General features: G+C 42.3%; 1 protein-coding gene across 1 annotated transcript in view; it reads left to right on the top strand.

The window, feature by feature from the left end:
• Positions 1 to 6914: 6914 nt before the first annotated feature.
• RIMKLB (ribosomal modification protein rimK like family member B) overlaps positions 6915 to 25551 on the top strand; it is a 156166-nt gene continuing 137529 nt past the window's right edge. The window contains exon 1 of the mRNA XM_044915455.1: positions 6915 to 7139. The gene's annotated coding sequence lies outside the window, so the exon portion shown is untranslated. The remainder of the gene's footprint in view (positions 7140 to 25551) is intronic.

Below are 25551 nucleotides of genomic sequence, written 5' to 3'. Positions count from 1 at the left end.
GGGCAAAGGAGGGGCACCTGGGTGGCTCAGTCATTAAGCGTCTGCCTTCGGCTCAGGTCATGATCCCAGAGTCCTGGGATCGAGCCCCACATCGGGCTCCTTGCTCAGCGGGAAGCCTGCTTCTCCCTCTCCCACTCCCCCTGCTTGTGTTCCCTCTCTCGCTGTCTCTCTCTCTGTCAAAAAATAAATAAAATCTTAAAAAAAAAAATGGGCAAAGGATCCAAATAGACATTTTTCCAAAGAAGATAGTCAAATGGGGTGCCTGGGTGGCTCAGTTGGTTAAGCGACTGCCTTCGGCTCAGTCATGATCCTGGAGTCTCGGGATCGAGTCCCACGTCGGGCTCCCTGCTCAGCAGGGGGTCTGCTTCTCCCTCTGACCCTCTTCCCTCTTGTGCGTGCTCTCTGTCTCTCATTCTCTCTCTCTCAAATAAATAAATAGAATCTTTAAAAAAAAAAAAAAGAAGATAGTCAAATGGCCAACACCTACATGAAAAGTTGTTTAACATTACTAATCACTAGGGAATGCAAAACTACAATGAGCTATCACCTCACACCTGTTGATGAATTTGATGAATTTCTATCATCAAAAACGTAAGTGATAAAAAATGTTGGTGAGATTGAGGAGAAAAGGGAACAATTGTACACTGTCAATGGCAATATAAATTGGTAGAGCCACCATGGAAAGCGGTATGGAAGTTCCTCAAAAAATTAAAAATAGGGGCGCCTGGTTGGCTCCGTTGGTTAAGCATCTGCCTTCAGCTCAGGTCATGATCCCAGAGGCCAGGAATTGGGCCCCACATCGGGCTTCCTGCTCAGTGGGGAGTCTGCTTCTCCTTCCCCCTGCTCCTTCTCTCTCTCTCTCTCACTCACTCTCTCTCAAATAAATAAATAAAATCTTTTTAAAAAATTAAAAATAGAGGGGCACCTAGGTGGCTCAGTCGGTTAATCATCTGCCTTTGGCTCAGGTCGTGATCCCAGGGTCCTGGGATTGAGCCCTACATTGGACTCCCTGCTCAAAAGAGAGTCTGCTTCTCCTCCCTCTGCACCTCCCCTCTGCTTGTGCTCTCTCGAATGCTCTCTCTCTCAGATAAATAAACACTTCAAAAAATAAATAAATAAAGTAACTCTAGCACATTAAAAAAAAAAATTAAAAATAGAACTACCATAAGGGCTCCTGAGTGGCTCAGTTGGTGGTTGAGTGTCCAAATTTTTTTTTTTTTAAGATTTTATTTATGTATTTGACAGAGAGAGACACAGCGAGAGAGGAAACACAAGCAGGAGGAGTGGGAGAGGGAGAAGCAGGCTTCCTGCAGAGCAGGGAGCCTGATGTGGGGCTCGATCCCAGGACCCTGGGATCATGACCTGAGCCAAAGGCAGACGCTTAACAACTGAGTCACCCAGGCACCCCTGAGTATCCAAATCTTGATCTCAGGTCTTGATATCAGGGTCATGAGTTCAAGACCCATGTTGGGCATGGGGCCTACCTAAAAAAATAAAAAATAAAAAAAAAGAACTACCATATGATTCAACAATGTTTTTTCTGGGTATATATCTGAAGGAAATGAAATCACTATCTCAAGATATCTGTACCCTATGTTCATTGCAACATTATTTACAATAGTCTAGACATGTAAACAACCTATGTGTCCATGAACAGGTATGAATAAAGAAGATGCAATGTATATTATATATATACACACACATATACATATATAGATGTATATTATACACACACACACACACACGAATATTATATAGCCATAAAAAAGGAGGAAATCCTGCTATTTGTGACAACATGGATGAAACTTGAGGACATTATGTCATTTGAAATAGAGAGAGACAAATACTACATGATCTCACTTATATGCAGAATCTAAAAAATCCAAACTCATAGAAACAAAGAGAAGATTAGTGGTTACCAGGGGCGGGGATGAAGGTAGTCAAAGGGTATGAACTTCCAGTTTTAAGATGAATAAGTTCTGGGGATGTAATGTACCACATGGTGATTATGTTTAACAATACTGTATTGGGTTTTTTGGGAAGATTTTATTTATTTGAGAGAGAGAGTGAGAGACAGAGCACACACATGAGCAGTGGCAAAGGGAGAGGGAGAAGCAAACTCCCTGCTGAGCAGGGAGCCCGACGCCAGGCTCAATCCCAGGACCCTGGGATCATGACCTGAGCCGAAGGCAGACGCTTAACCGACTAAGCCACCCAGGTGCCCCAGCAATACTGTATTGTAAACTTGAAGTTTGCTAAGAGAGTGGATCTTAAATATTCTTACCAAACATACACTGACACACACAACTGTAACTATATGAGGTGATAAATGTGTTTACTCACCTTATTGTAGTAATCATTTTGCAATATATATTATGTCAAACCATTATTTTGTACCCCTTAAACTTATACAATGCTATATGTTAATTGTCTCAATAATGTTGGAGGAAAAAAAAAAAGAGATTAAAAAAAGATCTAGAAATTTTACCAAACAGTAGTATCATGGATTATGTCATCTGCCTTGTTACAAATTATTCCAATACCCTGTGGCTTAAGATAACAATGAGTATTTATTATGTCAACTTCATCAGGAATTCAGGAGCAACTTATCATGGTGTTTGTGGCTCAGGATCTCTCATGAGGTTTCAGTCAAGCTGTGAGCCAGGGATGCAGTCATCTCCAGGTTTGATTGAGGCTAGGGAATATGCTTCCCAGGTGGCACACTCATGGCTGGAAAGTAGGGTGCTAGTGGCTGATGGGAGGTCTGTTTCTCCACAGGCTGCTTAAATGTCCTCATGACATGGCAGTTGGCTCTCTACAGAGCAAGTGGTCTAAGAAAGACCAAGGTGGACATTACCATGTCTTCAATGACTCAGTCTTAGAATCATACACTATTTCTTCTGCAGTAATCTGTTGGTAATACCAGGCAGCCATGATTCATTGTGGGAGGGGACTACACAAGGACTTGAATCCCTGGAGATGAGAATAATTGGAGGCCATCTTGGATTTTAACTGTAGGGACTTTTGCTGTGTGTTTAGGACAAATAATTACATGGAACTAATTTCTAAGATGCTAAAGGGAAACAAGAAACAAGTTTTTATTTATTTTTGACTCAGAACATCGTAAGATTTAATAGAAAATTTATTAGTCAGAATTTATAGAATGACTTGTTATAATTAACAACATCTTAAACTTTGAGTAGCTAAACACAAAAAAGGGTTATTTCTTGCTCACATTGCAGCCTAATGTAAACTGGGTGAGAATGTGGTTGCTCTGTGTGGTTTTTCAGGAACCCAAATTCCTTCCATCAGATTTATCCCTGTACTATTCCTTCATCTCACACTCTACGAGCCATCTGACTTGCCTCATGCATCTTTATATCCCCAGTGCCTAGGGTAGTGGTTAATATAGGCCCTGCCTGTCTATAACCATCATTTCATTAGGAAAAAAATCAATAATTTAAAATTAGTAAAGGCAACATGAGAGGGTACAAGGAACACTGCCTGCACATCAGAAAACCTGAAAACGTTCATAGCTCTGTCACTTAAACACTGTAACCTTGAATAAGTACATTAACTTGTATGGGCCTTAATTTACTCATCTATAAAATTTTGATGATCATGGCTTAAGGCAAAGGAAAAGATCATATATAGCTTAAGGAAAGGGAAGACTGAAGTCAGAAACTTCTATTTCTCTACTGTATTAGTTATCTATGGCTGTATAACAAATTACCCCAAAACCTAGTGGCTTAGTCAAAACTTCAGTTTCTTCAGTCAAAACACTTTCAGTTTTCTGTGGCAGGAATCTGGGAGTGGCTTAGCTGGGTGGTTCTTGCTCTGGGTTTAGAATTTGACTCTAGTACTTTAGCATCTGTAACAGACCTGCCATTCATCAAACATTTGCAACTTTTTGTTAATATTTCAGATCCTCAGGGCACCTGGGTGACTCCGTTGGTTAAGCCTCCGACTCCTGATTTCAGCTCAGGTCATGATCTCAGGATTGTGAGATCGAGCCCCACGTCAGGTTCTGCACTGGGCATGGAGCCTGCTTAAGATTCTCTCTCTCTCTCCCTCTCTCTCTCTGCCCCTCTCTTTAAAAAAAAAAAAAAATTCAAATCCCATTCATTTCTGCAAGAAGTAGGTTTCCTTTCCAGGTTTTTAAATTTCCTTGCATGATTTACAGAAAACTGATAGTATTGGAATTTTCTTAAATGACATGGGGGGGGGTGGTGCTGTTGATCAGAGATTGTCTCATATCAACCTTGGGAAGTTTTGCCAGATGTATTAACAGAAAATGACCAAGGTAGGTTTTTTCCCACAGAGTAGGTTGACCTGAATTTTGTTTGTGAGACAGGACTGATGTTGTCTCCTCAGAAGAGTTTTAAGCACAGAAGCGAGGAGAAAAAATTCCCAGGGTGATAGTGAAGGGAGATCCCAGGATAATAGTAGACTCAGTAAGCAATTACATAGTTTGGGGCAAGAAGGCAAAGAGGTCCAGAAAGAATGTATCTAAGAAAAAAAGTGAACTTCCAGTTTTCCCACATTTTTCCCAACACTGGATAATAGAAAAACAGCCCCTCTGGGAATTGTTTGTTATTATCCTTTGCCCATTTATCTGTTGGTTTTGTCATCTCCCCTCTATTAATATTTGTAAAAGAGCTTTGTACATCAGAGAAAACATCCATTTTAGAGAAATACATCCAGATGTATTTTTCTCTCTTTTGATTTTGTTTTGTTTTGTTTTTCCCCTTTCGAGAACTGTTAAAATTTTATGTAGTCAAATATATAAATCTCTAGTTTCTATATCATGCTGATAAAGGTAATTTGTATATCGGGACTGTGATACTGTGAATTATAATTTGAATTGTAATAAATACATATTTGGTCTTCATCCATGTTTCTAGCACAGTGCTTTCTAAAACCCTTGGAATTTCCTAAGTGGCTGGAGGGATGAGGGATTAAAGTGTCTTTTGTTATGTTAATGAGGTAATTTTTGGACCGCCTCAGGTCACTTAAGAAAGAGGGGTGGTTGCCCAGGGAACTGACCAAGTGATTAAAGGGCTGGAACTTTCAGTTCCAAGTTCCATGAGGGTGAGGGGCTGGAGGTTAAATGGATCACCAATGGCCAATGATTTAATCCATCATCACCTAAGCACTGGAGCCATCCTTTTTATTTTTATTTTTTTTATTTTTTAATTTTTTTTAAAAGATTTTATTTATTTATTTGAGAGAGAGAATGAGAGAGAGAGAGCACATGACAGGGGGGAGGGTCAGAGGGAGAGGCAGACCCCCTGCCGAGCAAGGACCCCGATATGGGACTCGATCCCGGGACTCCAGGATCATGACCGGAGCCGAAGGCAGTCGCTTAACCAACTGAGCCACCCAGGCACCCTGGAGCCATCCTTTTTAAAAAGCCAAAGGGACAGGGTTTGAAGAGCTTCAGGGCTGGTGAATAGGTGGAGATTTGGGGAGAACATTGCGCTTGGAGAGGGTGTGGAAGCTCCCCTCATTTCCCCATACCTTGCTCACTGTATCTCTTCCATCTGGTTGTTCCTGAGTTACATCCTTTTATAAGAAGCTGGCACTCTAGGGGCATCTGAGTGGCTCAGTCCTTAGGCGTCTGCCTTCGGCTCAGGTCATGATCCCAGGGTCCTGGGATCGAGCCCCGCATCAGGCTCCCTGCTCTGCAGGAAGCCTGCTTCTCCCTCTCCCACTCCCTCTGCTTGTGTTCCCTCTCTCGCTGTGTCTCTCTCTGTCAAATAAATAAATAAAATCTTAAAAAAAAAAGCTGGCACTCTAGTAAGTAAAATGTTTCTCTGAGTTCTGTGAGCCCCTCTAGCAAATTAATCAACCCCTAGGAGTGGATCGAGGGAGCCTCTGATTTATAGCCAGTAGGTCAGGAGCATGCGTGACAGCCTAGACTTGTGATTGGTATCCTATTGCAGGGAGTTGTTGGAAACTCCCAGTTTGTGGCCCATCAGTCAAAACACAGATAATGAGCCTGCTATTGGTGTCTGAAGGCAGGGATGAGGGGGTGTGGGACTGAGCCTTTATTCTGTGGAATCTGATGCTATATCCTAGAACATAGTGTCAGAATTAAGTTGACAGCAGCTGGTGTCCTGAGCATTGCTTCATGGTGTATATGGGGGTAACCTCCTTCCCATATTGGAACTGGGCCCAGAACCTCATTTAGGGACCCACAAAATGGTGGCCAGTCCACATCACAAAACTAGTTGAAACCTAAGTTGGCCCGTACTTATGAGAAATGCTTCATGGTTAAAGAAGCATCACATACACTAATCACAAACCGCCTCCCCACAACCTCGGCTTTAGCTCACCTTACCCTAGAAAACAGGATCTGCTAGCCTATTAAGGAAATCCCTGATATCCTAGCTAATCACGCCAGGTTTCCAAGTTGTGGCTTCTAATGACTTATAAAACTCACTTTTGGCCAAACATCCTTCTGGAAGAGTCTCCTTTGCTTGTGAGGCACTGGACTCCCCCAGTCCACGGATGATTTTCCCTTGAGTGAAGGATATCAAACTTGTTACTAAATTATTGTACTTTCTTTGGCAATGCTTCGTAAGACTTTTACCTCTACCAGAGTATAAATATATTCATTCATCTTCCCCTCCTCCCACCCAAGGTGTGGGGGAGAGTTCACAAGAAAAAGGGCCCATTTGGGATGCCTCAGGTCACTTAAGTTGTCTTAAATTTATAGTCTTTAATGTCCCTTTTCTGTGGCATTCTCCAGTTGCTCTGAGCTACTAAGGTTCAGGCATGGAGAGGGCAGATGGGGTTTTAGCAGATGAGAACAATAAAGTGAAGGGGAAAAAAACCTTCAGACAAGTCTGAGTCTGAGCTGGATAAGAAAGAAAATGGAGAGGACTGGTAGGTTGGGAAAAGTCAGAAAGGTCAACCAGCTGGAAATCTTGATAAGATCATTAAATAGGTCTCGTGGGTGTATTTCAACAATCGAGCTTGAAGAATGGTATGTTATGGTCAGAAACAGGATGGGTTAGCCATTTGGAAAGCCAGGTAGCTACAACTGATAACATTGCTGAGGGTGTGACCAAGGGAGTCTGTGCTTGAGTTTGAGTAGAAAAGCAGAAAGGAGGAGGAGGTCAAGTAACTAAGAGGTAAGCCCCACTATTGTCTTCTGTTTTCTTGGTGTTCTTAACAAGTTTCAGAATTTTTCTTGCTGTTCTCACAGGTTTCTTTTTTATTTATTTATAAATATATATTTATTTATTACATGTTTCTTTTATTTTTTTTTTAAGATTTTATTTATTTATTTGAGAGAGAGAGTAAGAGAGAGAGAGAGCACAAGAGGGAGGAGCGGGAGAGGGAGAAGCAGACTCCCTGCTGAGCAGGGAGCCCGATGCGGGACTCGATCCCGGGACTCCAGGATCATGACCTGAGCCGAAGGCAGTCGCTTAACCAACTGAGCCACCCAGGCGCCCACATGTTTCTTTTAGTAGATGAACTCTGGAATAATTTTGTGCAATTCTTAAAGGTCTGTTAGAATTTTCAAAATGCCATTAAGGAGGCTGTAAATGCCATGTAAAAAAAGCAACTTTTCCTTTATCCTCCAATAATGTGGTACTGTCCTGTGTCCATTTCTTCCCAGCCAAGTTTCTTGGGATAATAGTGTATACGCACTATTTTATTTACTTATCTTTTGCTCCTCAACTCCTTTGGGAAGCTTATGCTAAAGACTCTCTTCAGTCTTTATCTTCCTTTACATATTTGCAGACAGAGATTGAGTAAAACCAATTTGGGAAAATAGCAGTGACTAAAACAGACCCCACCTTTGCTTTCATGGTGCTCAAATACTAGTTTTCTCTTACTATAAAAACACACCTCTCAAAAGATCTCACCCATCTCCATGGCTTCAACTATCACCTGTAATCAGAAGTGATAGTCATATTAACAGTTGATATCACCCAAGCACCAACTAAGTCAGAACGGGGCACCAGCCAATCAGACAACTAGTCTGGTTGCACTCTAATGTTGGCTGAATATTGGCCCAACCTACAATATATAAATATTATATGATAATATGATGTCTGATAGTTTGTTCTTTTAATAAACTGGAACCTCCAGACTGCTCAAGTTCTAGCTGTTAATTCCTGCTGTGTGATTTGGGGCAAGTTACTTTACCTGTTTGCTCCAATTTCATCCTCTAAATGGGGGAGAATAGAGTTCTTATATCATAGGGTTGTTAGGCAAATCAAATGAGATGAACATGGAAAGCATTTAGAACAGCCTGGAATATAATAAGCACTCAATAAATGAAAGCTATTATTATTCATTGTTCTATGACCATGTCCCTAATCCTGAGACATTTTCCCCCCTGAGTTTCAAAGTTACAGATTAAGTGGCTTCCCCCACACCCTCAGTTATACCATGGATGCCTGGGTAACATATAAGTTTAAGTATAATTAGTAGAGGCAGACTTGTAAACAAACCGGGCAAACAAATTTTATATGTACTTGATTATAGGTACTGGGTTGAATGCTGAAAGTAATAAAAACAGCAGTTATATAAGGTATTCATCATGTATGGGATGCCAGGGGGGCTCAATCGGTTAAGCGTCTGCCTTCGGCTCAGGTCATGATCCCAGGGTCCTCGAAACCAGTCCTACATCGGGCTCCCTGCTCAGCGGGAAACCTGCTTCTCCCTCTGCCTGCCACTCCCTCTGCTTGTGCTCTCTCTCTGACAAATACATAAAATCTTTATTAAAAAAAAAAAAACAAGGTACTCATCGTGTACCAGGTACTGTTATAAGTTATTCATATATGTGGACCCACTTAATCTTAGCGACTGTCCCATCAAGTAAGTACTGTTCTTATTCTCACTTTATAAATAAGAAAACAAGCACAGAAAGCTCAACTGATTTGAACAAGGTCACAGAGCTACTCAGTTTTAAACGACTCTGCCTCCAGACTTGAAGCTCCTTGTCACGCCACTGTTCTGCTTCACCAAAGAGGAAGCAGTTATTCGTGACAAAAGAGCATTTCTTAAACTCTTTACATATCAGATCTATTTCCCTCCAGATTTTACAATTCTAAAATATCCCCCAGAGGAAGCGAGCTGTGGACCCTTGTTCTGCTGGTTAATATAACAGTATATCCTTTCATTATACCTGGGATCAGCGCCCTGATGGCGACTTATTTTTTTTTAAGATTATTTATTTATTTATTTGAGAGAGAGAATGAGAGGGGGGAGGGGCAGAGGGAGAAGCAGACTCCCCGCTGAGCAGAGAGCCCGATGTGGGACTCGATCCGGGGACTCCAGGGTCATGACCTGAGCCGAACGCAGTCGCTTAACCAACTGAGCCACCCAGGCACCCGATGGTGACTTCTTTTTTGATCTCCTATTTTTAAACATCTGATCCTTTATCATGAAAGATATATTCTTCACTTTAACGTATAAAGTTAGTTTTCTGAGACAGAACCATTTCTGTCTGCTCGAACAGCCCTGCTTCATTGCCTAATTATTAAAGAGGAAATGAACGCTGTTGGAGCCAAGGTCAAAGCTAGAGTCAAAGGAACTGACAAACTTGAATCATTTTCTGAATAACTACCTTCTCGTCCCAGAACTCAGAGGAAGTGAACACACACGTGTGTACCTGTGTGCACAACTGGATAATAAATTTTGATCTGCCCACAAAGAAGTAAAAAAGTACATAATTTTTACACAATATAATGAGAAGGATGCTATTCATGTTTCTAGTGTTGATGACAGTCACTTAGCTTCACTGAGACCCTATATTGGCTGAGAACTGGCATCCTTTGATACCGGCAAGGCAGTGTTTCCCAAACTTAAATCATCAGAGACAAATTACAAATTTTCATATAAGAATACACGGGGGATGCCTGGGGGGCTCAGTCGGCTAAGGGTGGGCTCAGGTCGTGATCTCAGGGTCCTGGGATCGAGCCCCATATGGGGCTCCCTGCTCAGCGATGAGTCTGCTTCTCCCTCTCTTTCTGCCCCTCTCCCCAGCTCATTCTCTCTCTCTCTCAAACTAAAAAAAAAAAAAAAAAAGAATATACTGGATCATCTGGAATAACTGTTTTATAATAGAATTATCAATGTCAAGAGAAGTCTAAAGGAGAGCACTGGGTACTGTACTGAAGAAAGATTAACAGTAACTTGAATAAATTAAAATTATGGGACAGATGAGCCATCCTGGGACACTGGGTGGAATTTGGAGCTTCCATATAAGTTATTGCCATATTTATTTTGTAGTCTATACTTATGAAAGTATATACTCATCTTGGTGTGAACCAATGTGAAAACATTTCATTAAAAATAGTATCGTAACTTTCTTAGTTAGGAGAAAAAAAAAGTGAGAGAGTTTATACTCCAAGTAGATGATCACCACAAGTTCCTTCTAATTTTATCATTCTATCGTTGACTGATTTTGTGTTTTTAAGACTCTAGTTCAACTTCATTAATCTTTATGAAGGCCTTTGCCAAACTTCTGTAGCTCAGTGGTTTCAATATTCTTTATCCCTCCTGGCTTAATTTTGGGTTTGGATCTCATCTCTGATAAAGGGTACCTGAAGTCTCTATGGGATTTAAATCAGAAGGAAAAAGAAACCAAATTTCATGGACCATGACAGCTTTAAAACCCTAGGGGCAGATTTTATTTGATTAACACTCAGAGGTGGTTATTTGTGCTGTGCAGATTTCATGGTCCAAAGATTAGAACAGCTTGTTATGCATCAACCTAGCCAGGCTTTGTGCCTATCTCTTCAATGGTGTGTGACTTCAGACAAGCTCTCTCCTGAGCTGGCCTCTCCACACCTTCCTGACAATCACACCTTCCCCTTTGCCTCTCAGCTGCGACGTGGGACCCCTCCTGAGCTGTTACTAGCCCTAGGACACTTCATGGTCTCTCTTTGGCTCCCTTAAGCCCTGTTCTCCCTTTGTAAATAGTTAAAGTGTGCCATCTGTTGCTGCCAGGATTCTGACCATTTTTATGAAATTAACAGGAAATACATTTTTTTTTTTTCATTCTTGCTTTTCCCAGGTTTGTAGGCACTGGCAATATTTGGTGATTGTCTTTATGAACCAGCGCGTGGATGCATGTATTAGTTTGTTGGTGTGGCTTACAGAGCCAGGAATAAAGGAGACACCAGCTCTTAACTTGGATATCGGCCTCTTGTATACCCAACTATGCAGTGCAAGCAACCAGATCCTGTCTTTGGGTCACATGGTCTTCCCACTGCATCAAGTATTGCAGATGGCCAAGGACTTGGAGGAAGGCTGGCAGTTTCTCAAGTATCTACTCTTCTTCATTTTTATTGGAGCTGGATGCTGGTTTGTGAGCTAGAAGTTTCGGCAAGGGTGTATCTGAATAGACAAAGGTTGTTGGAGATGAGAATCTAAAGGGTTTAATAACTCTATCACCATAGAGCTTTCAAAGGAAGGGGCAGTCTTCCAGCTTGGACTGGAGGTAGGGGAGACATATCAAGAAGCTAACCAGTCAACTTCTCTAGCTTGGATTTTCTACTGGTACTTGATGCTTTCACTTTATGCTACAACTTATCAAATATCTTAGAAAAGCTGGTGGAGGGAGTGTGTAGCTCTTCCTGGGCTTGTGATGGTGCAGAGTGGTTTGAGCAAGTTCCTAGGGTAAAGCCATAGCTGCTGAAGAATGGTATACTTCTATGGGATTTCTTTGAAGGTAAGGTTGGTGAGTCAATCACATTCTCTGAGAGATAAAGGGCAGAGAGACAATCTCCAGGGTTCTGACTAGTCGTTAAGTAGAGGACTTGCACAGTGTTTGGTAGAATAACGATCTAAAATGAGAGCTGCATGAGAGATTATACAGTCAGGTAAGCAGTAGAGGTAGAATAATCTAGAGTCTTAAAATAATAAGGAAAATTACCCTGTGTCTTCTTGAACACCCAAATCCCTGAAGAGGGAAATGTTTGTACAGTTTTCTTAGCTGTATCCCAAATCACATTTCCATGGAGAGTCACATGCTTCCTAAGAACATCCTTATACCACAAGGTAATAAAAACTTTTCAGCCTTCAGTAAAATTTTATATATTACTTCAAGTCATTTTTTTCCCTACAAAGAAACAACATATATCCCCTATATGATAAATAAAGAATAATAAAACCATAATGAAATATAGATTCTAGGCTGCCAACTTCCTTTACACCAGCCTTAAAGTTGATGAACAAATTAAAAAGGTATTGCAGGGGCACCTGGGTCGGTCATTTGACTAAGCGGCTGCCTTCAGTCAGGTCGTGATCTCGGGGTCCTGGGACTGAGTCCCACATTGTGCTCTCTGCTCAGCGGGGAGTCTGCTGCTTCCTCTCTCTCTTTCTCTCTCTCTCTCAAATGAATAAAATCTTTAAAAAAAATAAAAAGTATTTCATTGCATATCATAGAAACTTCATTGTCTAAGGAAATAATAAAACCAGGTAGGGTTGGAAAAATGTTCCATTCTTCTCCGTTTTTTGGCTAGTGTAATAATTACATTGACATAAGGCAGATTAACGGGAAGAAAACAAATTTAATTTTATATGTACAGGAGCCCCATAAAAATATGAGACTCAGAGAAGGAAGGAAGGAAACTTTTAGACAAACACAAATTTGTGAAGACTTGGCAAGACAACGGTGTTTGAGCTTCAGATGGTTAAATGGTGAAGAAGTAACAAGACTTGTTTATACAGCCTTCTCAGTCCTAACTTCCCTGTCTCTGGTGAGAAGGATGCCTCCACCTTCCTGGTACAGGGAAGGTACCTTTCCCATGGGAGATTTATCTCCTGCTTCCAGGAGGGCAAGGAGGGTCAGAGTGTCCTTCTTGCACCAGCTGTTTCTCAAGAGCCTTTGATTCACAACAATCAATATGCCCAGGTGGCATATTTGGGGGTGGCATGTTCTGTTCTCCTTCAACCAGAAAATGTTAAACTTGAGAATGACAAGAGTCTGCCATATATGTTTGATAAAACAAGAGACACTGTCAGGGGTTGAAGGGACTACCCAGTGCAGTATATGACCTGGGTTGGGGGTGAGGTCATTCTCGGGTTCACCAACTACCTGCATTCAGGGCCTTGGGAAAGAGGCATGTGTAAGATACAGTCATGAGCGTGGGTCAAGGAGATCACTAGGAACTATTTTAAGACCTGTAGGCCTGAAGCAGTCCTGTGTTGGGGCATGCTTTATATTCTTTTATGAGATGATCAAGTGCAGCCATAACAGGAGACAGAGACACTCAGGAAAAATTTACTCTATTCGCAGGTTGTAGAGACAGGAGACACAGCATGTGATACAGGGCCCCATGAAAGAACATCAGAATGGTCAGGAAGCAGAAGACTGGTGGGAGTCAAAGGTCTAGGGGAGAGCCTCCATTGGAGTTTCCAAGGAGAAAAGCAAGGCAGGGTAGGGTAAACAGTTTAGGACTATCTAGTTTGAATAATTTTCTTGGGCTCTACCCTATAGAGATGGTCCCTCCTTGCCTGGTATCTGGCCCTGGGATGAATAAGGAAGAGGAATTTTACCTCCAGGGGCATATGGTCAGCTAGGGGAGGTATGGCTGTGGATTTGTTAGTTTGCACGTCAAGGACATGCTGGGTCCTTGCTATCTCTAAGAATTGGCTAGCCTCTGGAGGGGCAGCCTCTTCCCAGCCAGAAGGTTGTTGTGTTGTGTTTTGTTTTTTAGTTTGTTGTTTGTTTTTAAGTAATCTCTAGGCCCAACATGTGGCTCAGACTCAGGACCTTGAGATCTAGAGTCACATGCTCTACTGACTGGGCCAGCCACATGACCCTTTTTAAAGTGTTAAGATATAATACCCCGAAAAAGTTTAAAAATATGTACAACAGGGCACCTGGGTGATTCAGTGGGTTAAGCCTCTGCCATTGGCTCAGGTCATGATCCCAGCGTCCTGGGATCAAACCCTGCGTCAGGCTCTCTGCTCAGTGGGGAATCTGCTTCTCCCTCTCTCTCTGCCCCTCCCCCTGCTCATGCTCTCTCTCTGTCTCTGCCCCTCTCTCAAATAAATAAAGTCTTTAAATAAAAGTATGTACAACAGGGCACCTGGTTGGCTCAGTCAGTTAAGCATCTGCCTTCAGCTCAGGGCTCAGGTCATGATCCCAGGGTCCTGGGATTGAGACCCACGCCAGGCTCTCTGCTCAGCAGGGAGTCTGCTTCTCCCTCTCCCTCTGCCTGCTGCTCCTCTTTCTCTCTCTGTCAAATAAATAAATAAAATCTTTAAAAAAAAGAGTACCTTTAAAAAAATATGTACAACACGGGGGACCCTACTATGTATCAGTTGTTTATATGTAATATTAATTTTAGGGGCACCTGGGTGGCTCAGTAGATGAAGCATCTGCCTTTGGCTCCGGTCATGATCCCAGGGTCTTGGGATCCGAGTCCCACATCGGTCTCCTTGCTCTGTGAGGGGCCCGCTTCTCCCTCTCCCTCTGCCCCTGCTCGTTTGCTCTCTCTCTCTCAAATAAATAAATAAAATCTTTTTTAAAAAAATAAATTTATATGTGAGTTAAGTAACTATTGGCCAATTGGCATATTATGTTTTGTTGGTATTTAATTAAACATTTATTTACTTTTTAGGAATTTGGCAATGGGTAGGTGGGTATTTTAGAGGTGTTCACTTTTAGGTCTCAGATAGTTTTTAGACCTCTGAAAAGTTTATAAGGCCTAGGGTAGCTCAGGCCATAACCTAGTTTACCAAATCTCCTGATGTCCTTTAATCTCCTTCACATTTTTCAGGAGGGATTGGTTGTGGTAATCTCAACTTGTGATGGATATCATATCAGCCATCCTCTCAGTAAGACCTGACAAATGCACCCTTGACTAATGCACTTGCAATCCTTGGCTTGCTGTGATACCAGGCATCAACTGATCTGATTCTCTACAGAAGAGATAAAACTGTCTGCTCTCCGTCCAAACAGCAGGTATTTATTATCTGTGCCTCCCAGGCAAGAGAAGTTGTAGCCTGGTTGAAGGCAATCTCAGTAGAATTAAGAATCTGCTGATGAGTTTGACCTGTACCCCAGTTGAAGATGTAATCAATCAGGTACCTGGGTGGCTCAGTTGGTTAAGTGTCCAACTCGTGATTTTGGCCCAGGTCATGATCTTAGGGTCTTGAGATCAAGCCCCATGTCAGGCTATGCACTGAGCATGAAGTCTGCTTAAGATTCTCTCTCCCCCGGGTGCCTGGGTGGCTCAGGTGGTTAAGCGTCTGCCTTTGGCTCAGGTCATGATCCCAGAGTCCTGGGGTTGAGCACCACATCGGGCTCCCAGCTCAGCGGGGAGTCTGCTTCTCCCTCTCCCTCTGCCCCTCCTCCCTGCTTGTGTGCTCTCTCTCTCTCTCTCTCAAATGAATAAAATCTTAAAAAAAAAAAATTCTCGGGGCGCCTGGGTGGCTCAGTTGTTAAGCGTCTGCCTTCGGCTCAGGTCATGATCCCAGGGTCCTGGGATCGAGCCCCGCATCGGGCTCCTCGCTCCGCAGGAAGCCTGCTTCTCCCTCTCACACTCTCCTTGCTTGTGTTCCCTCTCTCGCTGTCTCTCTCTCTGTCAAATAAATAAATAAAAATCTTAAAAAAAAAAAAAATTCTCTCCCTGCCTTCCTTCTGTCCCTCCCCACATGCTCTCTCTCACTTTAAAAAAAAAAGATGCAGTCAGTCAGAACAACATATGTATCAAGGGTCTATCATGTTTCAGATGATCCTCTAAGACAATGATGGCCAAAAGAATACAAATCCTATAATTCTCCCTCATACAGTCAAACTTTATGAAAGAACAATTTCTGATTAGTGCTCTTGATCCCCAGTTCTTTCCTGCTCATTGTTTTTTCAACGGAACACATCCACGTCCCACTGAAGCCCTTGTTCACCTCCACATCATTAAATCCAGTCAGTACTTATCATCTTATCTGCCTCCTTTCTGAAAACTCCCTACTCCGTTGCCTCCATGGATGCTGCTCCCTTGGTTTCCCTTTTTTCCTCTGGATGTCTCCTCTGAGACTCATTCTTAGATTCTTCTTTCCCTTTCTGCACCATACATGTCTGTGGTCCCCAGTTCTCTCTCATTTGTTTGCATTTTATATACTTTCTTCCTGTGGACCTCCTACACATGCATGGATCCATTTAAGAAAGTATAAGGCTGATAGCTACCAAATCTATTTTTTCTTCAAATGAACCATTTTCCTGCTTTAACATGTCTCAACATAAACCCACTGTCCTCAGGAAACAACAGATGTTGGCGAGGATGTGGGGAAAGGGGAACCCTCTTAGACTATCAGTGGGAATGCAAACTGGTACAGTCACACTGGAAAACAGTATGGAGATTCCTCAAAAAGCTAAAAATAGAGCTACCCTATGACCCAGCAATTGCACTACTAGGTATTTATCCAAAGGATACAAACATAGTGATCTAAAGGGGCACCTGCACCCCAATGTTTATAGCAGCAATGTCCACAATAGCCAAACTGTGGAAAGCGCCCATATACCCAGATTTTGAATGGATAAAGAAAACACACACACACACACAATGGCATATTACTCGGCCATCAAAAAGAATGAAATCTTGCCATTTGCAACGATGTGGAGGGAACTAGAGGGTATTATGCTAAGCAAAACTAAGTTAGAGAAAGACAAATATATGATTTCGCTCATATGTGGAATTTAAGAAACAAAACAGATGAACATAGGGGAAGAGGGAAGGAAAAATAAGATGAAAATAGAGAGAGGGGCAAACTATGAGACCCTGAACTATAGGAAACAAACTGAGGGTTGCTGGAGGGGAGGTTGGGGGGGGAGGGATGAGGTAACTGGGTGATGAGCATTAAGGAGGGCACTTGATGTAATGAGAACTGGGTGTTATATGCAACTGATGAATCACTAAATTCTACCTCTGAAACTAACACTACACTATATGTTAACTAACTTGAATTTAAATTTAAAAATTAAAAAAAAACCCCATAAACCGTAGTCTTTATCACCCTGTTCTTTTTTCCCTCCTTTGTTTTCTCTCTTGGTGATAAGATCACCATCAAGTCATTTTCAAAGTGGAAACCTAGCAGTTACCCTCAACCACAACCTCTTCCACAACTAATTAGCTAAGGCAGATGCTACTCCCTAACATTTACCAGCTCCCTCCCTCATCCATGACTCCAGTCCTGCCTTAAAGTCTTCATCCCTTTTATCCAGGCCTAACTGCAATAGTATTTTAAGAAACCTTCCAGGGCGCTTGGGTGGCTCAGTCGGTTAAGCATCTGCGTAGAGCATCTGCCTTTGGCTCAGGTCATGGTCCCAGGGTCTTGGGATCGAGTCCCACACCGGGCTCCCAGCTCAGCAGGGAATCTGCTTCTCCCTCTCCCTTGGCCTGTCTCCCCCACTTGTGCTCTCTTTCTCTCTGACATAAGTAAAATCTTAAAAAAAAAAAAAAAAAAAGACAAGGGTTTTCAGGATCAGGCTACTGCTTATAGAGGAGATCAGCTTTATTTCCAACCACCCCCTTCTCCTACTACCTGAGTCACACAAATTTCTACCTTCTGCACTACTTTAAACCTCTCAGTCTTTATTTTTTTTAAAGGTTTTATTTATTTGTCAGAGAGAGAGAGCACACAAGCAGGGACAATGGCAGGCAGAGCAAGGAGCCTGACGTGGGGCTTGATTCTAGGACCCTGGGATCATGACCTGAGCTGAAGGCAGACACTTAACTGACTGAGCCACCCAGGCGTCCCTAAACCTCTTAATCTTTACACATGTTATTCTATCTGCCAAGTATATCCTTACCACTTTTCACTCCTAACTTCTTTTAAGGTAAGCAAGAGGACTGGGAGGATGCGTAAGCAGAGCTCTGGAATGCTAGTAATGTTCTATTTCTTGATCTTGGTGTTTGTCATACGTTCTTGAAAATTCTCAAAGTGTCATTTGTGATTCCTGCACTTTTCTCTATGTGCATAATATTTTAATTTAAAAATTATTTAAAACTTAAAAATATTAAGTTCCTGGATATTCTGCTCTGGGAAGCCTTCTTTGGAACTTCAAGCTAGTTAAAACAACTTCCTCCACATGTATGTCTGCATACTTGTGTCAAATTGTGTGTAATTGTGGATTGTTAGCCTCTCTCTTTTCTAGGAGCTTTTTAGGGGAAAGACTATTTCTCATTTACCTTGTAGCATGAGTACTCACCAGTGTTTGCCAAAATAGTAGGTGCTCAAAAGATACATGATACAGAAACAGAAGTCTCCTCTCCCTCTGCTTTGAAGGAGACATGGCCGGCCTGACCAGTCATAGTCACTAGAAGATGGAATTCGATTCCCGAGTTTTGAGATAGAGCTCTGTTCCTACCAAAATCAACAGTTTTTACTAGAAACTGAAGAGTTAAGCGAAGATTGAGTAGAGGAGAATCAAGATGGAAATACCAGGAATAGACACAGATTAAAAGCCTAGAACAACAGAGATTAGAATTGGGGTGACTCAGTGACACTGAGTTTAGAGGACAGACAGGACAGACATAAGCCAAGGGTGTCCTGGTGATTGTGAGAAACACAAGCTGGCATTGGGCTTTGAGTTTCCAATTGCAGGGCTGTTAGGTTCCTGCATGAGTCACACTGGCTTATGGGATCAGGGGATGGAGAGACAGGCGATTAGGCAAGGACCAGCGCCACTGGGTGAGACCTAGGGACTCAGGCAATGTATTTCTCTCAAATACAGCTATCTTCAAGGAGCAATACTCCAGTCAATGTAGAAACCTGTGATTTGCTTTTAATTCACTCTCCCTTTACAAGGTTCATATCTAATCACTCATCTCTTCAAAGTCTATAAAGTGGTTCACACCTCTCATTTCTTTTTTTTTTTTAAGATTTTATTTATTTATTTATTTATTTGAGAGAGAGAGAGAGAGAGAGAAACAGCATGAGAGGGGATAGGGTCTGAGGGAGAAGCAGGCTCCCTGCTGAGCCGGGAGCCAGATGTGGGACTCGATCCCAGGACTCCGGGATCATGACCTGAGCCGAAGGCAGTCGCTTAACCAACTGAGCCACCCAGGCACCCTCGTCTCTCATTTCTAATTCCCACTGATACCACCTTAGTAGGAACATGTTTTGAACAGCCCAAAAGATAGTTGAGGCAATTTAAATTGTCCCTCTTTGGGCAATTTGAAAAAATTGCCAATTAGCCATAATATTTACGAATAAAAAAGTAGAGAAGATGGGAGCATCCATGAGGGATTATACACAAGTTCAAGTATTACGGAACAGCAACTTGGAGTAAGCAGAGGAAGTAAGCTAAGAAGGGAGGTGAACAGGGGCACCTGGCTGGCTCAGTCACTGGAGTGTGTGACTCTCGATCTTGGGGTTGTGAGTTCAAGCCCCACTTTGGGTGTAGAGCTCACTTAAAAATAAAGCCTTAAAAAAAATAAATAAGGGAGGTGAACAGAGGGAACCCTTAGTGGAAAAAAAGGAGACTCTCTTAATAGAGACAGAGGTCATGTGGTCCCTGAAAAAGAGACAGAAAAAGTAAAAGGCGAAAGATTTATGTGATCTGAAGAGAAACCAGAGTATTGAGACAGAAGTAATCAGGGAGCGCCTGGGTGGCTCAGTCGTTAGGCATCTGCCTTCGGCTCGGGTTGTGATCCCAGGGTCCTGGGGTCGAGCCCCGCATCAGGCTCCCTGCTTGGCGGGAAGCCTGCTTCTCCCTCTCCCACTCCTCCTGCTTGTGTTCTCTCTTTTGCTGTGTCTCTCTCTGTCAGATAAATAAATAAAATTTAGGGGGCGCCTGGGTGGCTCAGTTGGTTAAGCGTCTGCCTTCGGCTCAGGTCATGATCCTGGAGTCCCTGGATCGAGTCCCGCATCAGGCTCCCTGCTCGGCGGGGAGTCTGCTTCTCCCTCTGACCCTCCTCCCTCTCATGCTCTCTGTCTCTCATTCTCTCTGTCTCAAATAAATAAAATCTTAAAAAAAAAAATAAATAAATAAATAAAATTTAAAAAAAAAGAAAAAGTAATCAGTCACGAGAACCGTATCAGTCGCTAGTAAAACCATCTCACTTTTCCAGTTAGTCTACCTGTGGCTATGAAAGAAGTCTCCTTTTTATGTGTAAATTGAGCCGGTCTCTGCAACTGAATGAGCTACATTAATTCAAATAAACGTCAGAGTCACTGGTACCTAAATTTAAGTCTACTTTGGTAGCTGACCGTGGGACTATACTGTATGATTAAGTGAGGTAACGTGTCAAGCAACTAGCCCCATGATAGGCCTAAGGTCTGCACTCAAAGATGGTTACTGTGGGAGCACCTGAGTGGCTCAGTGGGTTAAACCTTCGGCTCAGGTCATGCTCTCAGGGTCCTGGGATCTCAGGGTCCTGGGATCTCAGGGTCCTGGGATCGAGCCCTGCATAGGGCTACATGCTCAATGGGGAGTCCTCTTTCTCCCTCTGCCCCTCCCCCTGCTTGTGCGTGCACTCTCTCTCTGTCTCAGATAAATACATTTTTTAAAATCTTTTCTAAAAAACTTAAAAAGAGTGACTCTGATATGTGTTTTTTTGTTCTTTACATAGACATACTGTGACGTGTTTTTATGAGTCAATTTTTTTTTTTTTAAGATTTTTATTTATTTGACAGAGACATAGCGAAAGAGGGAACACAAGCAGGCGGAGAGGGAGAGGGAGAAGCAGACTCCCCGCTGAGCAGGGAGCCTGATGCGGGGCTCAATCCCAGGACTCTGGGATCGTGACCTGAGCTGAAGGCAGACGCTTAACGACTGAGCCACCCAGGCGCCCCTTTATGAGTCAATTTGCCTAGACCCCGGTTATTCAATCAAACACCAACCCAGGTGTTACTCTGGGATAGTCCATTGATAAGACTTAAGTCCATAATCAGTTCACCGTGAGATTCTTAGATAATATGGGTGGGCCTGATTCAATTAGTTTAAAGGATGTAAGAACAGAACCGAGGCTTCCACAGAGAAATTTCACCTGAGCATGAAAGCATCAGGTCCTTCCCTAAAGCCCCGGCCTGTTTTCCTGGCAGCCAGCACAGACTCCAGACTTGTTCTGCAGACGCCTGCAATCATGTAAGCCAACCCCTGACTAGGTATCTCCATTTCTCTTTCTCTTGGCGAATTCCGCCTAATAGACTCTGGCGTACAGATTACTCAGTCCTTAAAAAGTGTTTCATAAATCATTGGTGGGAGGAGGAAGAAAGCTTTTGGACATTCAAAGAAAGATCCATGCCTCTGCTAGAGTGAAAGTGAAAGTCCCCTCTCTCCTGCCTTCTTCCTCCCATCCAGTTTTTCTCTCTGGATATAACCGCAGCTGATGGTTTGGATTTTATCACTTCAGCATTTTTGCTGAGCGTATATCTATATTAATATGTATATGTATATGTAAAAGTTTTATGTATACATATACACATACCTATGAAAGTATAATGAGATCAAGCTATACAAAGTTTTAAAACAATTTTTCACTTAGTAATATGTTTTGGATATTTTTCTATGTCTTTTCTGTCTTTTTTACTGGCTGCTTAGGGTTTATTTTTTACGTGGTGCAAGACACATGGTTACAGGGTGTCAGGAAGGCTTGTGTGTGGCTTGGATAGTAAGGAGTGGGGTTATCTCAACTCCCTTTTTGATGTTTTGCTGTTTTGATATAAAAGAACCCGACTGTGTCTGCGTGCTGCAGCCTGCCTAGTCTACCGGGAGAGAGAGGAGGGGTTCTCATGAGCCTAGCACCTTCTGAAGCCTAGTGGCTGGTGGTGGCCACTCAGGATTGGGGCTCGGTGTTGGCTTTGCCAGGCTGGCCACCGGGCTACTTCTTCATGGCTTCCGGAGCCAAGTCCCAGGTGATCGAGCCGCTCGAGTCCTAGGAGAGGCTCAGCGTTCTGGGGACTCCAACACTATAGCCGTGAACCGGAGAGTGGACTTGTGGAAAAAGAAGCTTGCCCACTAGGGACCCTGGTCAGCGTTGGGGAGACGGGGATGCTGAGAGATAACTTCTCCAGGATGCCCTGCACTTCCGCAGGAGCTGTTACTGCAAGTAGAACCCCCGCGGCTTGGGTAATGGTCGTGGGTGGCCACTGCGAGCCCCTGGAGGGGATGGCTGACATGCCGTCGCTTGTGCGCTGGTGGAAATCTCGGGCGCCCCCTCGCGGCCTCCGCGCAGGACCGGGGTGGCGGGGACCTGGTCGGGCGCTGGAACACAGAGCCCACTTGCAGAGACCGCCAAAGGCAGCTCCACGACCGAGGCTCAGGCGGGTCCTCTGCCTTTTCTATATGCATTTATGTAGCTTTACAGTATTTTTTGAAGAATTTGTTCATTTAGAATGCAAGTGGGGGGAGGAGGAGAGAGAATCTCAAGCGGACTCCAGGTAGAGCAGGAGCTGCTAGGGGCTCAGTCTCACCACCCTGAGATCATGACCTGAGCTGAAACCAAGAGTCGGACACCCAAGAGACTGAGCCACCCAGGGCGCCCCACAGTATCCTTTTTTTACTTTCTGAGCTCATTGCAGAGTGCGCTTGAGATTCTCTGCCTCTCCCTCTGCTCCAGCGCAGCTTGCGCTCTTTTTCTAAAATAAAAAAATAAAAAATAAATCTTAAAAAATAATAATTCTCCCTCTCCCTCTGTCCCCCCTCCCCAAATAAATAAAATCTTAAAAAAAATTGTGGCCAAGACTATGGAAAGAATTCAAATTAGTGAAGAGATTAGATAAATCCAATCAAGTAGTGAAGGAAGTTAGCTGCAACATGGTGTAGGGGGGTCAAATTCCATCTACCCAAATTGGGTAACTACCATGTAGAGGCTGAGAGTACTTGGGGAATCTCTTGACAAATCAGCCCTATAAAAGAGTCCATTCCTACTCTTAACAGAATAAACCTGGAGTTTTGTAGTTCTCAGATTTCATGGCTCGTCTGCAATCTCAAACCCTGCAACGGATACGCAACTGTATTATTACCCGGAATTTCCAGCCCATCTTAGATATTAAATACTTTGCAATCCTATTAAAGTCTGGACTTGAATCTATAGATAATAAAGTAGATGAAACTGATTATATTAAAACCATTGGTTTTAATTAAGGATAATATGTGTGCAGATGTGATTTAAAGAATCTTCACATATTAGATCTTAGCATTTTAAGCTGAAAGGTTTAAGATAATTTGGTCAGGCCTGTAATGAATGTTGAGATGTTTGGAATATTTAACAAAATTCGTTTTGACATTTCATAGCGTTTTTTTGGTTGTTGTTGTTAGACTTGCTTATAAATCTGGCTGCCCTGTCAAGCATTTAAGGTGGTTAAAAAGCAGCCACATGAATATACATAACTTAAAATGGTAAAAGTAGTATAATCATATTTGTGAATAGGACGGTTTTTAAGTTTAATTGCTATTTTAGGTTACTCTAATATTAAAGAGCAAGTAATACTGGGTTTGGTAAAAAAAAAAAAAAAAGAGCAAGTAAAATTGGTTGCTCTTATTTAATACAAAATTAGACTTATAAATCATAAAATAATTTTGAAGTTTGAAACAAAGGCTTAAAAGTTAGGTGCTTAAATTTGTATCTTTAATAAGTTGAACATTTAAATTCTAAAATACTATAATTAGCAGTTTCTATAACAAAAAGTACCCCAACTCACATTTAAAAACATATGTAGTATTTTCTTCATGCACATGGATTGTCTTTCTGGCCAGAATGTAAGCTTTTTGAACACATGGATATAGATACATATATGCTGGTCACACTGCTATGCACCTAGTAGTTGATCAGTAAATATTAAGGAGAATGAATGATTAAATAGCAGATTCAGCATTTATTTCTCATGAAATTTTCTTAAAACCAACCATATCATCACCACCACAGAATACTTCTAGTGGGGCATCCTGATTGAGAGGGGGCCAACTGCAAAAGAATTCACCCAGAGCAGAACAAAAGAGTTCATTGAATACATTGCAAGGGAGACTGTCTGCCACAAAATGGTGGTGAGATACCACAGTTACAGGGTGGAGTGAGAAGGTATGGAATGTATGGAATTTTCCCTTTTTTGGTAACTGCCTGGTTGTAAGTAGCCCATTGGTTAGTTAGGACCTATGGCGATTTCCAAGGTGAGTCACTTAACGAGCCTGTGTGTCAGCTGGGTAGTCACTGTGGGCCCTTTTGCCTCGCTCTTGTTTCCATTGCTCAAACCTGTTCACTCAAAGTGGCCTCTACACTTGTCAGTAAAATGTTACAAGAATTAGTGAATATCATAACTATTATAATAGACTAAGATGTCGGTAGCTCCAGCTAAGATGTGTCAATGGCCTCCATCCAAAGACAATAAATAACTCGCCTCCTGTAGTTGAACAAGTGGGATTTATTACTCTTGCCGTGAGGGAGAACCAACATTATGGGCAGCCATGAGCCATGAAGTGTCTAGTCAGTAAGAGGGTGTTTCTCTCACTGAGACACGTCATGACTATGAATTTAAGTACAGAATTTGGGCTTTCGTTTGGTGAATTGGGGGAGGGGCTAAGAAAATGGGAATTTGTGTTAGATTAGATATTGTGAGGGAATTAGGTCAGTTCTATAATCGGGTGTGTCCCATCTTTCTGGAGGGCTGACTAGAACACGGATAAAGCTGTAACTGGTAAGGAAGTAGCAGTCATTCCTTCCAGCCAAGAGAGGTGGTGTTTGGTATTTTGTGGGGTGGCTCAGACAAATTATGAAATGGTTTTGCTTTCTCTCATATCAGTCTGAATAATCCTGTTTGAGGTTGTTATTCTATGAGATTGTTTATGTCCAACAGGAAAATAATAATGGCCTGGCTAAAAGTGTCAGGCCTGCTTTCAACTATCAGACTATTTTTTGTTTTCGTTTTTTACTCTCTTTCTTAGGTACTAGTAGAGGAGGGAGAGAAAAGTGAATGCAAGAAGTATTTAGCATACAAAGTGTAAGGACCCGATATGGGGGCAGACGGTGATGTCATGGGTGATTTCTAGGTTTGTCTGGCAAACAGAAAGGGTAGCAATGCTAATCACTAAGATAGTTGTGTTTGTGTTATTTTCTAATTTAATACTTACCAAAATTGTGAAAAGTTCATATTATCATACCCATGTAGAGATCGGGAACTAAAGCTGTAGAGAGGTTAAATGTATCTTGCCCACTGTCGCATAGAAACAATTCAAATTTAGGGTCACCTGACTCAAGTCATATTGGCTTGTCTTAAATGAGATAAAATTCACATAACATAAAATTTGCATTTATAAATTCATTTATCAATTCACACACATGTAAACTTTAGCCACTCTAAAATACACGTTAGTGGGTTTTAGTACATTCAGAATGTTTTGCAACCATCACCACTGAAATGTAGACCATTTTCATCACCCCCAAAAGAAACTCCATATGCATTAAGTAACTCCCATGCCCTTTTCCCTCTTGCCCCTGGCAACCACTAATCTTTTTGTCTGTCTCTGTGGGATTACCTGTTCTGGACATTTCATATGAGTGGAATCATAAAATATATGGCATTTTGTGTCTGGCTTTCTTTCCGTTGGCACAATGTTTTCAAGATTCATTCATGTTG

This window comes from Neomonachus schauinslandi, chromosome 5 (assembly GCF_002201575.2).
Source record: "Neomonachus schauinslandi chromosome 5, ASM220157v2, whole genome shotgun sequence".
Classification (NCBI taxonomy): domain Eukaryota; kingdom Metazoa; phylum Chordata; class Mammalia; order Carnivora; family Phocidae; genus Neomonachus; species Neomonachus schauinslandi.
This window is presented reverse-complemented; position numbering and strand designations above follow the sequence as displayed.